The following is a 10614-nucleotide window of genomic DNA, read 5'->3' as shown; positions in this document are numbered from 1 at the left end:
TATATGGCATATAATGTAGGTTGTTAGAACTTAGTTCTTGACAGTGGGAGTGTTAAAGAGCTACTAATGAATATTATATCACAGTAATGATAAGGAAAGAAACCATTATCTTGTGGAATAATCTGTCAAAATATTGAAAGATGAAGGATCAATTCAGAAAATGTAAAATTTCAGAATCATTTCAGTTTGTTCTGAAAACGTGAGACTATGAATGTCGACAAGATAACTCAGAATTATGAAGAGGACTCTGACTTTAAAGTGTGTACGTGCCAGGCTACACACCTTCACCAGTAGGATTGTGCAAGACATTGGAGAAATACTCAACAACTCATTATGTATGCAAAAAATACTCTTACATTAAAGTGAATAACAGATAGGTTATTTTCCCCCCAAATATAATTGACTATGCCTGCCAACACAGATTATGGGTGACCTGAAAGATATATTTCATTCTGGAAAAGGTTACATGAGAGTTTGTTAGTTACAAAACCAGGAAATTAATAACCCAAGGCATTTCTAAATAACAGCTGGGGATGAAGGAAGTTGGGGTACAGGAGAAAGGAAGAAATTCTGTTATAGATTTCATAAACTATCTGATAATACTATTATCTTTTGAACTGGTACAAGCTAGTTGTTCTAAAACTACAGTCAAAATATTTTACCTACCAGTCAAAAAGATGTTAGGTCACATACATTGGTAGGCAGTGATTGGCTAGTAAAGAAACTGAATGTATTCCAAGAAACTTGAGCTCTGGAGCTATAATTTTGTATTGCTTTACATTCAGGAAATTCTAACCAATGATTTAGTCTGGCAGAATCAGTAATACAGATGTTATTTTTAGCACCCTAGGAAACATGGTTAACATTATAAACATAAACCTTCAAAGACTAAAAAATAGGAACTATACAAAGGCAAAGGACATAAAATAAAGGTTGCCTATTGAAAAAAAATATACTCAAAGGAATTAAAAAACAAGAGGGCTTATAAAGGCATATATTAAAAATAATCAATAATAATTATATTGAACTTACAATTGTTTTTTAAATGAAGATTGTCCACTGGGTAAAAACACTTATGTATAGGCCTGATTAAGTGAGTTTATCCTCAGATCCATCAAGGTGGCAAGAAAGAACTAAACCCCTAAAGTTGTCCTCTGTTATCCATACGCATGCTATGTCATGCATGTACCTATACTTACATAGAAATATACACACAAAAAAACAGTAATAATTAAATAAAGTATGTTTTCAGGACTGAACATAACAAGTCAAAGAATTATATCATACACAAAAGAAGACTTGTAATACATCAAATTTGATCATTTTTATACAAAATTCCAAAAGTTAAAGAAACAAATTCCCCAAAATATGAAAAAAGACAAATTAAGAACAATGAAATATCAGGTGAGCATTAAATGGAACTGAACCTATAATTCTGTTTTTATTATCAGAACAACTCAAGGTGATTCTGACTTCACAATCACTAAGAAAACAAAGAAAGCCAAAAAGACTAACACAGTTTCTCTGAACAAAATATAAAGTTACCAGAAAAACAAGCTGAATATTACCCCACTGCATATTACAGTAATAATACTTAGAATATCTGGAAATTCTGTAATTAAACTTCCAAAATATATTCAGAAAGCTGGAAACATAAAACTTTTGAAAGATTTAATGTTTCTGGGTAAAAAAGAGTAAATCGGACCAAAATAGTGTCCTGTAAAATAAACATTCAAGTTTGATAGAGGAATGCTGATAGATTTCAGGTGAAGTATCTTTTAGAAACACCAGGCACCCTCAGTGAGAGAAAGTAAGACAGCAGAGCCAAAGACCCAGACAACAAAGAAATTTCCTTACTTGTATATACTTTTAAAGAGGAGTTTCTGACTAAAGATAATGTCTTACTACAAAGTGCATTTGCCTTGGGACTTCTACATGCTTGGAGTTTAGCACAGGTTCTAGGTATGATATAAGGACGTAAAATGAGGTTGTCTTGGGAATGAGCAGACAGACACTGTTACTATTGTTCCATTCTACCATGGTAGATGTATCTGTCTTATAACAGTCACACCATGGAGCCTTTCTTCTATACTTGTAAAAGCAGCTATAATCTGACATGTCACCTTTGTGTTTTTATATTTAAAAAAAAAGAAATTTCTTTATGGAATAGGTGTTTGAAGGAGGTAAGGTCCAAGTGATTTGTTTGTCTTGTTCTCAGTTCTGGCTACTTACTGCTGAATTGGAATGTTGTAGGGGCTAAAGTGAAATATCTCCCTCTTCATCCTGTGCTAGCTGGTCAGTTAGTAATTCTTGAGTCAGTGGGTGTTATCTGCATTTGTGCATCAAGATGTTATAAAAATGCATCTGTATGGTGTGCTGGGTGTTTAGTCAGGATAAATCAAGCTAGGAGACTATGAAGGTGGATATAAAAATCAAAATGGTTGTTAAAGGGATGACAAGCAGGTGTGACCCAAGAGATACATGACAAGTTTTGAAACCATCTGTCCCAATGACTCTGAAGGCTACTGTCTGATACTTGAGGCACAGTTAGATAGTTTCTTGCTGTATCTCTAACCAGACCTTATATAGAGGCAGCAATTTTCTTGCCCAAAGAGGAAAAGTCCCCTTTTTTCTGCTCTCAAAAGATCTATGCCTCTCTTATTTTGGAGTGCAACTGCTGATAAGACATCTACCTGACCTCAGATATGTATTAGGCATTAGGAGATTTCATCAAGGCTGTCTGGTATGTGTTGTGATAAAGAATGATAGTATATTGTACATTTAGTTAAACCTGTTATTCCTGTGTTATTGTGTGCTGTTTTTCCTAGGTCTACAAACAGGGGGATAAGAATAGCAATTATTTTTCTGCATGTGTGGCAAGTTAAGACAGGAAAACTTTGGTTGTTAGGAGATACATCTCTGTTTGGCATAAATAAACTAGATTTCAAGGTCCAGTATAGTTTGTGGGAAGACAGAAGTAAGATGAGGTGGCACAGAAGAAAACATCTTGCTTGAATCAACATGTGGTGAAGCACAGAGAGAAGATATGAATTTTTCACCACAGAGAGTGCGAGTGCTAGCTATAACTGTCCCTGTCCAGGATTGAAAGTTGGCAGCAGGATCACAGTTTAAAGCATTATGGAAGAAAAGGAAGTGAGTATATGTGTCCAGATGATAGGAAGAAGAGAAGTTATAGAGTGAGGGAAGGTATATATATACTGGATTTCCCCATCTTTGGCTGCTATGGGAAAATCCCAGTGAGGGAGATTGGGCATTGGCAACAATATCAGGATACAGTTGTAACTGTGATGTTGGATAGAGAAGTGAGTATATCACTTGAAAAACACAAAGGCTAAAGTAATTTCCCAGTGGCAGCAGACAAAACTGAGTATTTGGCCTAGTAGAATAGCTAAATAAGAGACAAGCCTGAATAGTTATCACGGGATTGCATAGATATGAGTATAATTGCTTCAGCAGGATAAACTTGTAGAGAGCCTATCTTGTCAAGCAGAAATGGGCTTGGACCATTAAAGAGATATGCATGATAAAAGGTTCAATTCTGGAAGTCCTATCTGCAATAGGTTTGGAAATCTTAGAGATTATTTGGATATATGTGTTGTACAGTTGGGCAGCACTGCCAGAGTACTGGTATGTGTATGGTCAGCAAAAACAGGTTCATTTTGTTTTAAGGTTCAAAGTATTACCTGTCAATTTCTTGAAGTCAGCTGAAATATCAGAATATTTAAGTATGCTGATACAGAAAGGGAAAGACATATAGCCAGTAGTCATTTTCCAGAATAGTATTCAAGTTACTATATAGTGATGGGTGATATTAAGAGTATGCTGTAGGTGATTAGAGATAAAAGCATTTTTAATTAGAACTGACCAAAGTGAAGTAAATTGAAATAACAAAATAGGGAAAGATACATATTCAATAACATTGTGGAGTCTAGTAGAGTATCTTGCCCCAGAAGTGGAGCAGGGAGAGAGGGGTAATCAATAAGTAATGAGAGATGACTAAAGTGTCTAAACATAAGAGAGTAGGGGTGGGGAGTTCATCTGTGATTTGGAAATAATGTCATTAACTACCACTGTAGCTATGGAAGATGGTATCAATGGTCCTACATATTCAATTTGAACCTAACATATAACATAATGGAAAGATTATTTGCCAATCTCAAACCATGACATTTACTCTGCTTTCAACTTTGGTGATGTTGACAGTTGAAATAGGACACCATCAGTCTTCAATGGCCACATGCAAGAGGTCAGGAAATGAGATTTCTGGCTCAGCATTAGAGCTTGGAGGAATTGGCCTCTGCTAAGGGACTTAAGGACAATATCCTCCAGTGTGCCTCAGTTTTTCACACTGGACAATGTGTCAAGCTAGTGGGTCCTTAGGGCACATACTAGCCCAATGTCTCTGTTTGCCACAGCTGAAGTAGGGTATCACTTTCTGAGGTGGTCTGTTGAGAGGAGGAGGTCTTTGACTTTTCTACATGAAAGTTGCTATCAGTTGGCATTTATCTTGTTTTTGTTTCCATTTTTGTTCTTTAATTTATTTCTATATATTATTAGAGACCTTGAAGCCTACTTTAACAGGGTCCTTCTGGGGAGTTTGATGTCTTTTGGAGATTTTCCTTGTTATCTGATAAATATTTGGGAAAAGGTATGTAAATATAATTTTCCTACTTCAGATCTAATATCTATGTCAATATATTAAAGAAGCGTATCTGTAAGGCAATTGATAAGGATTCTGGATTTTTGGGGGGATTTCTTGTTACTTTCTTTAATATTACCATAATTCATTGCCTTAAAATCAGTCTTTTTCATATCTTATATTAATCAGGTTATAGAGTGAGATCTATGTGACAGATCAAAAGAGACAGGCTGACACTTCCATTTAGGGTCACTAAAAGGAATTGCCTCATTCCATAATAGGACATTAGTGGAGCTATTGAATGTGAAGATTATCTACAAAACAACTGTTAAAGCCCAAATGTTGGCATTTACATTAGCTATGGTAGAAGAGTAAATAATTTGAATAACATCTTAATAACGTAGCCTGTACGCATGTGAAAGATTTTAAAATTACTTTATATATTATGCGGAGTCTTCAGAGAATAAGTTTAAGCAATTTTTAATCCGAGAGAGATCAATTAGAGAAAAAGGTACATGTACGTGTAAAGGTCCCTCTGCTCCTGCTACTTAAAGTAGAGATAATTGGGAAGCAGGAGGTTCTACAGAAGGCTGTGAGAATTAAGCTTTTGAGCAAGAAATTGAAGGAGAAAAAGCTGGAGCTTGTGGGAGATACTGTAGGGAAATTCTAAAAGTAGATAGAGGAGGAGAATTGAACAGTGGCTCTTTCAATTGTCATAGTGAGGGAACAGAACTTGAAAGGGTATGTATATACCCACACTATGAAGCAGTTTGTCCCAAGTGTGGAGGCAGGAGAATTGCAGGCAGAAGCCATGGATTTCCGGAAAAGCAGGGAATGAAGGCTGAGGATGCAGATCTAGGAGTATAAGATAAATACCCGAACCACAGGGTGTTAGAGCAGTGACTGGGTTATCACAAGGAGGTAGGAAATGATTGGTAGGGTTAAAGTTAGTAAAGGAGTCTCATGGAAGACAAGAAACAGATTTTGAAGGGGGAAAAGCAGGTTTTAGTTGAATTTCTATTACCTTACTTTGGGGGTTTTGATCCCTAGATAGAGCAGGGTTTTTCTGGTATAGTAGAATCTGGACTGCAGCACAGGATTAGTGGAGGGAGGGAGAGTTCAAAAAATAGAAGAAAGCTATTATACAAAGAAGTTGAGACCATTCCCCCACATTGTTATATGAATTTTTATGTCTTGAAATCATTTCAAAAACAAATGTATCATGCTCAGTCAATTGGCAGTCATTATTGTTTGTTCTGTGGCCAAAAGTTTGCAAAAGAGAATCATTTTTATGTTTTATGTATTCCCTCAGGTAGAGAAGTATAAGATTGTGAACAAGCTAGTCAAGGGAAGAATCCTTGGGTAGGTGACACTGAATTGTGCTCACTGGGAAGGGAGTGTTTATTTCATAGTGAAGTGGAACAAGAAAAAGTGAGAGAATACACATTAATGTTTTGGAAATATAGCTATCAACACAAGCAATGACAGCTGAGATTGTAGTGTCCTAGGAAATAAGAACAGGACAATGGAAGCGATCCAAGCCTAGTAGGGAGCCTGTGAATCAGGACTGGGAATTTTGGCACAGTGAACAGTGAACAGAAGTCTCAAGGATCCTAGAGACTTACCAGAGTGAAGAGTGGGAGCAGAAGCTCTGATTAAGCAGAAACCCAGGGTGTAGTGTTCAGATCCCTGGAATTTGGGCAAAGAGCCCAGTAAAGAGAGACTCCACCAGAACCCCAGCAGCAGGGCAAATGGCCCAAAAATGAACAAAGCCCAGTGAAAAGGGAGATAGGAAGCTAAATTGGTAGATAGAAAGAGCTCCCATAGGAAGAAACCTGTGTTATCCTATCAAGCACCAAGGTCCACTGCCAAGTGTTTTATAATAATGATAAACATAAATTGTCCATAACTCCAGTCCCAGGGGATCTGACAGCCTCTTCTGACCTCCGCGGGCATTGCACGACATGGGTGCACTTACCTACATTCAGGCAATACACGAATACACATAAAATAAAAATAATAAAATATTTTTAAAAATAATAACAATAATAGTTATTATTGTTATTTGAGATAGGTTCTCACTATGTAGCCTTGGCTGAACTGGAACCTTCAAGGTAGATCAGTTTGCCTCAGACTCACAGAGATCTGCCTGCCTCTGCCTCTTGGGTGTTGGAATTAAACACATGAAACACCTTGCCTGGCTTCTTGTAGTCCATATATTTTAAATAAAATAGAAACAGTATTTTCAGATTCCGTAGAGAAGTGCTGAGGTGGATTTTGTGTAAAATATCAATTAATAATGCTGGCCTCCTGTGGTGGGAGAAACTTAAATAAGAGGGCACACAACAATGCTTAGAATAAAGGAACTTCATTTCTTTTGTATGCTTTTAAAGGAGGGGAGTTTATGCCTAGAGATAGTGTCTTACTATAAGATGAAGTTGCCTTGGAGCTGCTACATGAGAGGAGCTTAGAAAGGTACTAGATATGATATAAGGCCATACGTGTGGTTATCTTGCATCTGAGCAGCAGGAAGCTGATAATATTCTCCTGCTCTTGGTATGAACATACGTTCAAATGTTAACAGCAGGGAGCCCGTTTGCTGTACCTGAGAGGCGAGAGAAACTGAGGAAGGACACGACTAATCCCCTCTACAGAGGCACCTTCTGATATCTGAATAAAGGGTGTTTGGTTTGTTATTCTAACCTATCCTATATCCAATTTTTGATGAGGGATCCAAAGTAATTCTAGATGACAACTTCATGGCATTGTTTATTTTCCTCATTGCAAAATGAAAAGCTGAGAAGTAAAATGTAAAATTCCCACATAAATTAATTCATCTTTCTACTCTTACCATACAGTTGGCCTGAATAAACCAATTAATTATTATTCTTCAGGTCGTTGGAGGATTTGTTCCTCAGGGATCACTTGGGCTTGGGAGGAGCCCCTGGCTCCTTTCTTTTACCAGTTCCATCTATATGAAGATAAATCAAAGGTCCTGCTCAACCATGGATGCCTTCACTTGGAAGCATGGATGAAATGTTTCCTCTGTGTTGACTCTCGTCTTTGTAGACTGGACACTGATTCAAGTCCATCTGGTGGAGTCTCCATGGCTTCCCTGAACAAGAGGACAGGTGACTCACCATAGTTACAGGAAATTTTGAGAGATGCTCCATAATCCCCTATAACTTAGTTGACCTTGCAGGGCAAGGAGCAAAAACTGTCCTTTATGTTCTTCTGACAAGATTAGTATAGGCCTCAAGCTATGGCTGTTAAACATCCAAGAAGGTTAGTTCCATCAGTCTGGTACTTTTAATTACCCTGTGCCATGTAGATAAAGCTTGGGCAGAAATGAAACATCCTCAGATAAACCTTGGCTAGACCAATATTTTTTTCCTTGGACTAGTTATATGTATAATTTGTCAGTAGGTTCGTGGACTAATATGGCTTCCTCTGTGTTTTTTTTTTTTAATTAGCTAGGCATTATTTAACTCTCTCACTGTCTAACCCTTCCACCATGGTTTCCCCATTTAAAGTGCACTCATTCTTCCAATTTCTCCCTTAATAATACTCTTCTCCTCTGGTCCCACCTCTCTTGAGCTCCTTCTTTTCCTTTATCTTCAAGGTTCCTTGAATAAGCCTCCCTCAACCCTGACATTTAAATAAACTCATTTTTGCTATATATCCTTAGTAACGCCTGTTTCCTTCTGTTCTTCTCTCTCAGGTTCTTCCCTTTCCTTTACCTCCCTGTTTCACTTGAATTATCCTGGTAATTGTAGTTATGACTGGATACATACTCATTTATGAGGATTTGGTGCTAGGGTCCACATATGAGGGAGAACATACATCATTTTTCTTTTTTTCTGAGATTGTGTTACTTCACTTAGTAGAACAGTTTCTAGTTTCATTCATTTACCTGTAAATGTCATGATTTCATCTTTCTTTACTGCTGAGTAAAACTCCATCGTATGAATGAACCACATTTTTGTTATCCATTCATCAGTTGAGGGACACTTATGTTGCTTCCATTTCTTAGCTATAATGAAAAGAGCAGCAACAAACACGGCTGTACAAGTGTCTCTGCAATAGGATGAGTTCTTTGGGTATAGGCCAAGGAGCGGTATAACTGGGTCAAATGATAGGTTCATTTGCCATTTTTTAAGAGTCCTCTACACTGCTTTCCATGGGCGTTGAACAAGTTTGGAGTCCCACCAGCAGTGGATGAGTGTTCTGCTTTTCCCACATCCTCTCCAACATTTGGTATCATTTGTTCTCTTGATCTTAGCCAGTCTGACTGGGGTAAGATGAATTCTTAAAGTGGTTTTAATTTGCATTTCCCTAATTACTAATGATGTTGAACACCTTTTAAGATGTTTCTTAGCAATCGTTATTTCTTCTTTGTTTCATCATTAAGTTAAAAAGGTTCTGTAGAGCAAAAGAAGTAACAAATGGAGTGAAGAGGCAGCCTACAGAGTGGGAGAAATTCTTTACCAGCTAGCTATTCATCTGACAGAGGAATCATATAAAGCACATAGAAAAAAATAAGAGAGCAAAGAATCAAGAAAAGAAATACTCAATTAGCAAATGGGCTATGAATCTGAACAGTGAGCTCTCAAAAGAAGAAGAAACAATGGCTAAGGATACTTTATTCCTTAAAAAGTGCTCAACGTCCTTATAATTAGGGAAATGCAAATCAAAACTTCTTTATCTTTAACATTTCATCTAATCTCAGTCAGAATGGCTAAGATTGAGAGAACAAAATGACACTAAATGCTGGCATGGATGTGGGAAAAGAGGAACCCTCATTCACTGTTGATGAGATTGAAAACTGGTGCGACTACTGTGGAAATCATTATGGAGAACTCTTTATAAAGCTAGCAATAACAGTTCTTGTGGATTGGGTAGCATGGAGCCCTGAGGGGTACTTAGCAACAAATTAGGAGTCTCCTTTTCACCTTGATGTGCCGAATTTCGATTATATAATCAATATCAACCCTTTTCCACATTCACTGTTAACCTATTTTTCCTGCTCTACTCAGTTCTACCTTAGTACCAAGTGTATGTAGCCAAAGGAGTTATTATGAAATTAACTGCAAATAAAACTGAAATTTGCAAGAATACTGTAGAACAATTAAGTTCAAACTAAATATAAATTTTTGAGGACATAAAAGAGATATAAAGCTAATTAGAGCTTATTATTAAAAATCTTATATGATGTCATGTTAAAAAGAATTATAAGCATGCAAAATATAGTGTTGGCTACTAAAGGCATATAACTAATTAGTAAACAATATTATTTAGGTGATATTGTTTTTTGGGGTTCGTCCAATTTTATCCAACAGAGATATTTTAAAATGTCATAAACATTAAAATATTGTGGGAAAAAGTAGTTCTAAAGTCAAATTCCAAAAAGGCAATGAATAGTGTAAAGATATTCTCACTTTGTCTATGAAAGTTCACCAATAATAAGATTATTTTACCTCCAACACCAGATGAGGACATTTTGTGGTTATGAGGATACAAAACAAAAACAAACTGAAAAAAATAAATGAAATAACCAGCAATTGAATATTTTCAAAAGCAAAAATGTAATGAATCCACACTGTCACTAAACAACTGTTCCTGCTCCACCAATCATTGGATTAGTCTCCCTCCTCCCACCTTTATGTTAATATTTAATAAGATGGACAACTGAAAAATATACTCTGTACCGCCTGCTTACTGAAACACCTATGGCTCCCCATGGCTTGAAGAAGTCATAAATTCAATGGGTTTATTATGGTTGTGTTATCTGTGGTTACTTCTTGAAGGACACTGACAACTCAATTTTATTTTACATCAAAAAATGTATTGTCAAAATTTGGAATGATCAACTTGCAATCTCATTTATTTTAAAGACAGAAAATTCAAGTTTCCTTAAAATAAAGTCAGTGTTTCAGTACTAAAATAATATATAT

This window comes from Nannospalax galili, unplaced genomic scaffold (assembly GCF_000622305.1).
Source record: "Nannospalax galili isolate Female #2095 unplaced genomic scaffold, S.galili_v1.0 scaffold586, whole genome shotgun sequence".
In the NCBI taxonomy this organism is placed as follows: domain Eukaryota; kingdom Metazoa; phylum Chordata; class Mammalia; order Rodentia; family Spalacidae; genus Nannospalax; species Nannospalax galili.
This window is presented reverse-complemented; position numbering follows the sequence as displayed.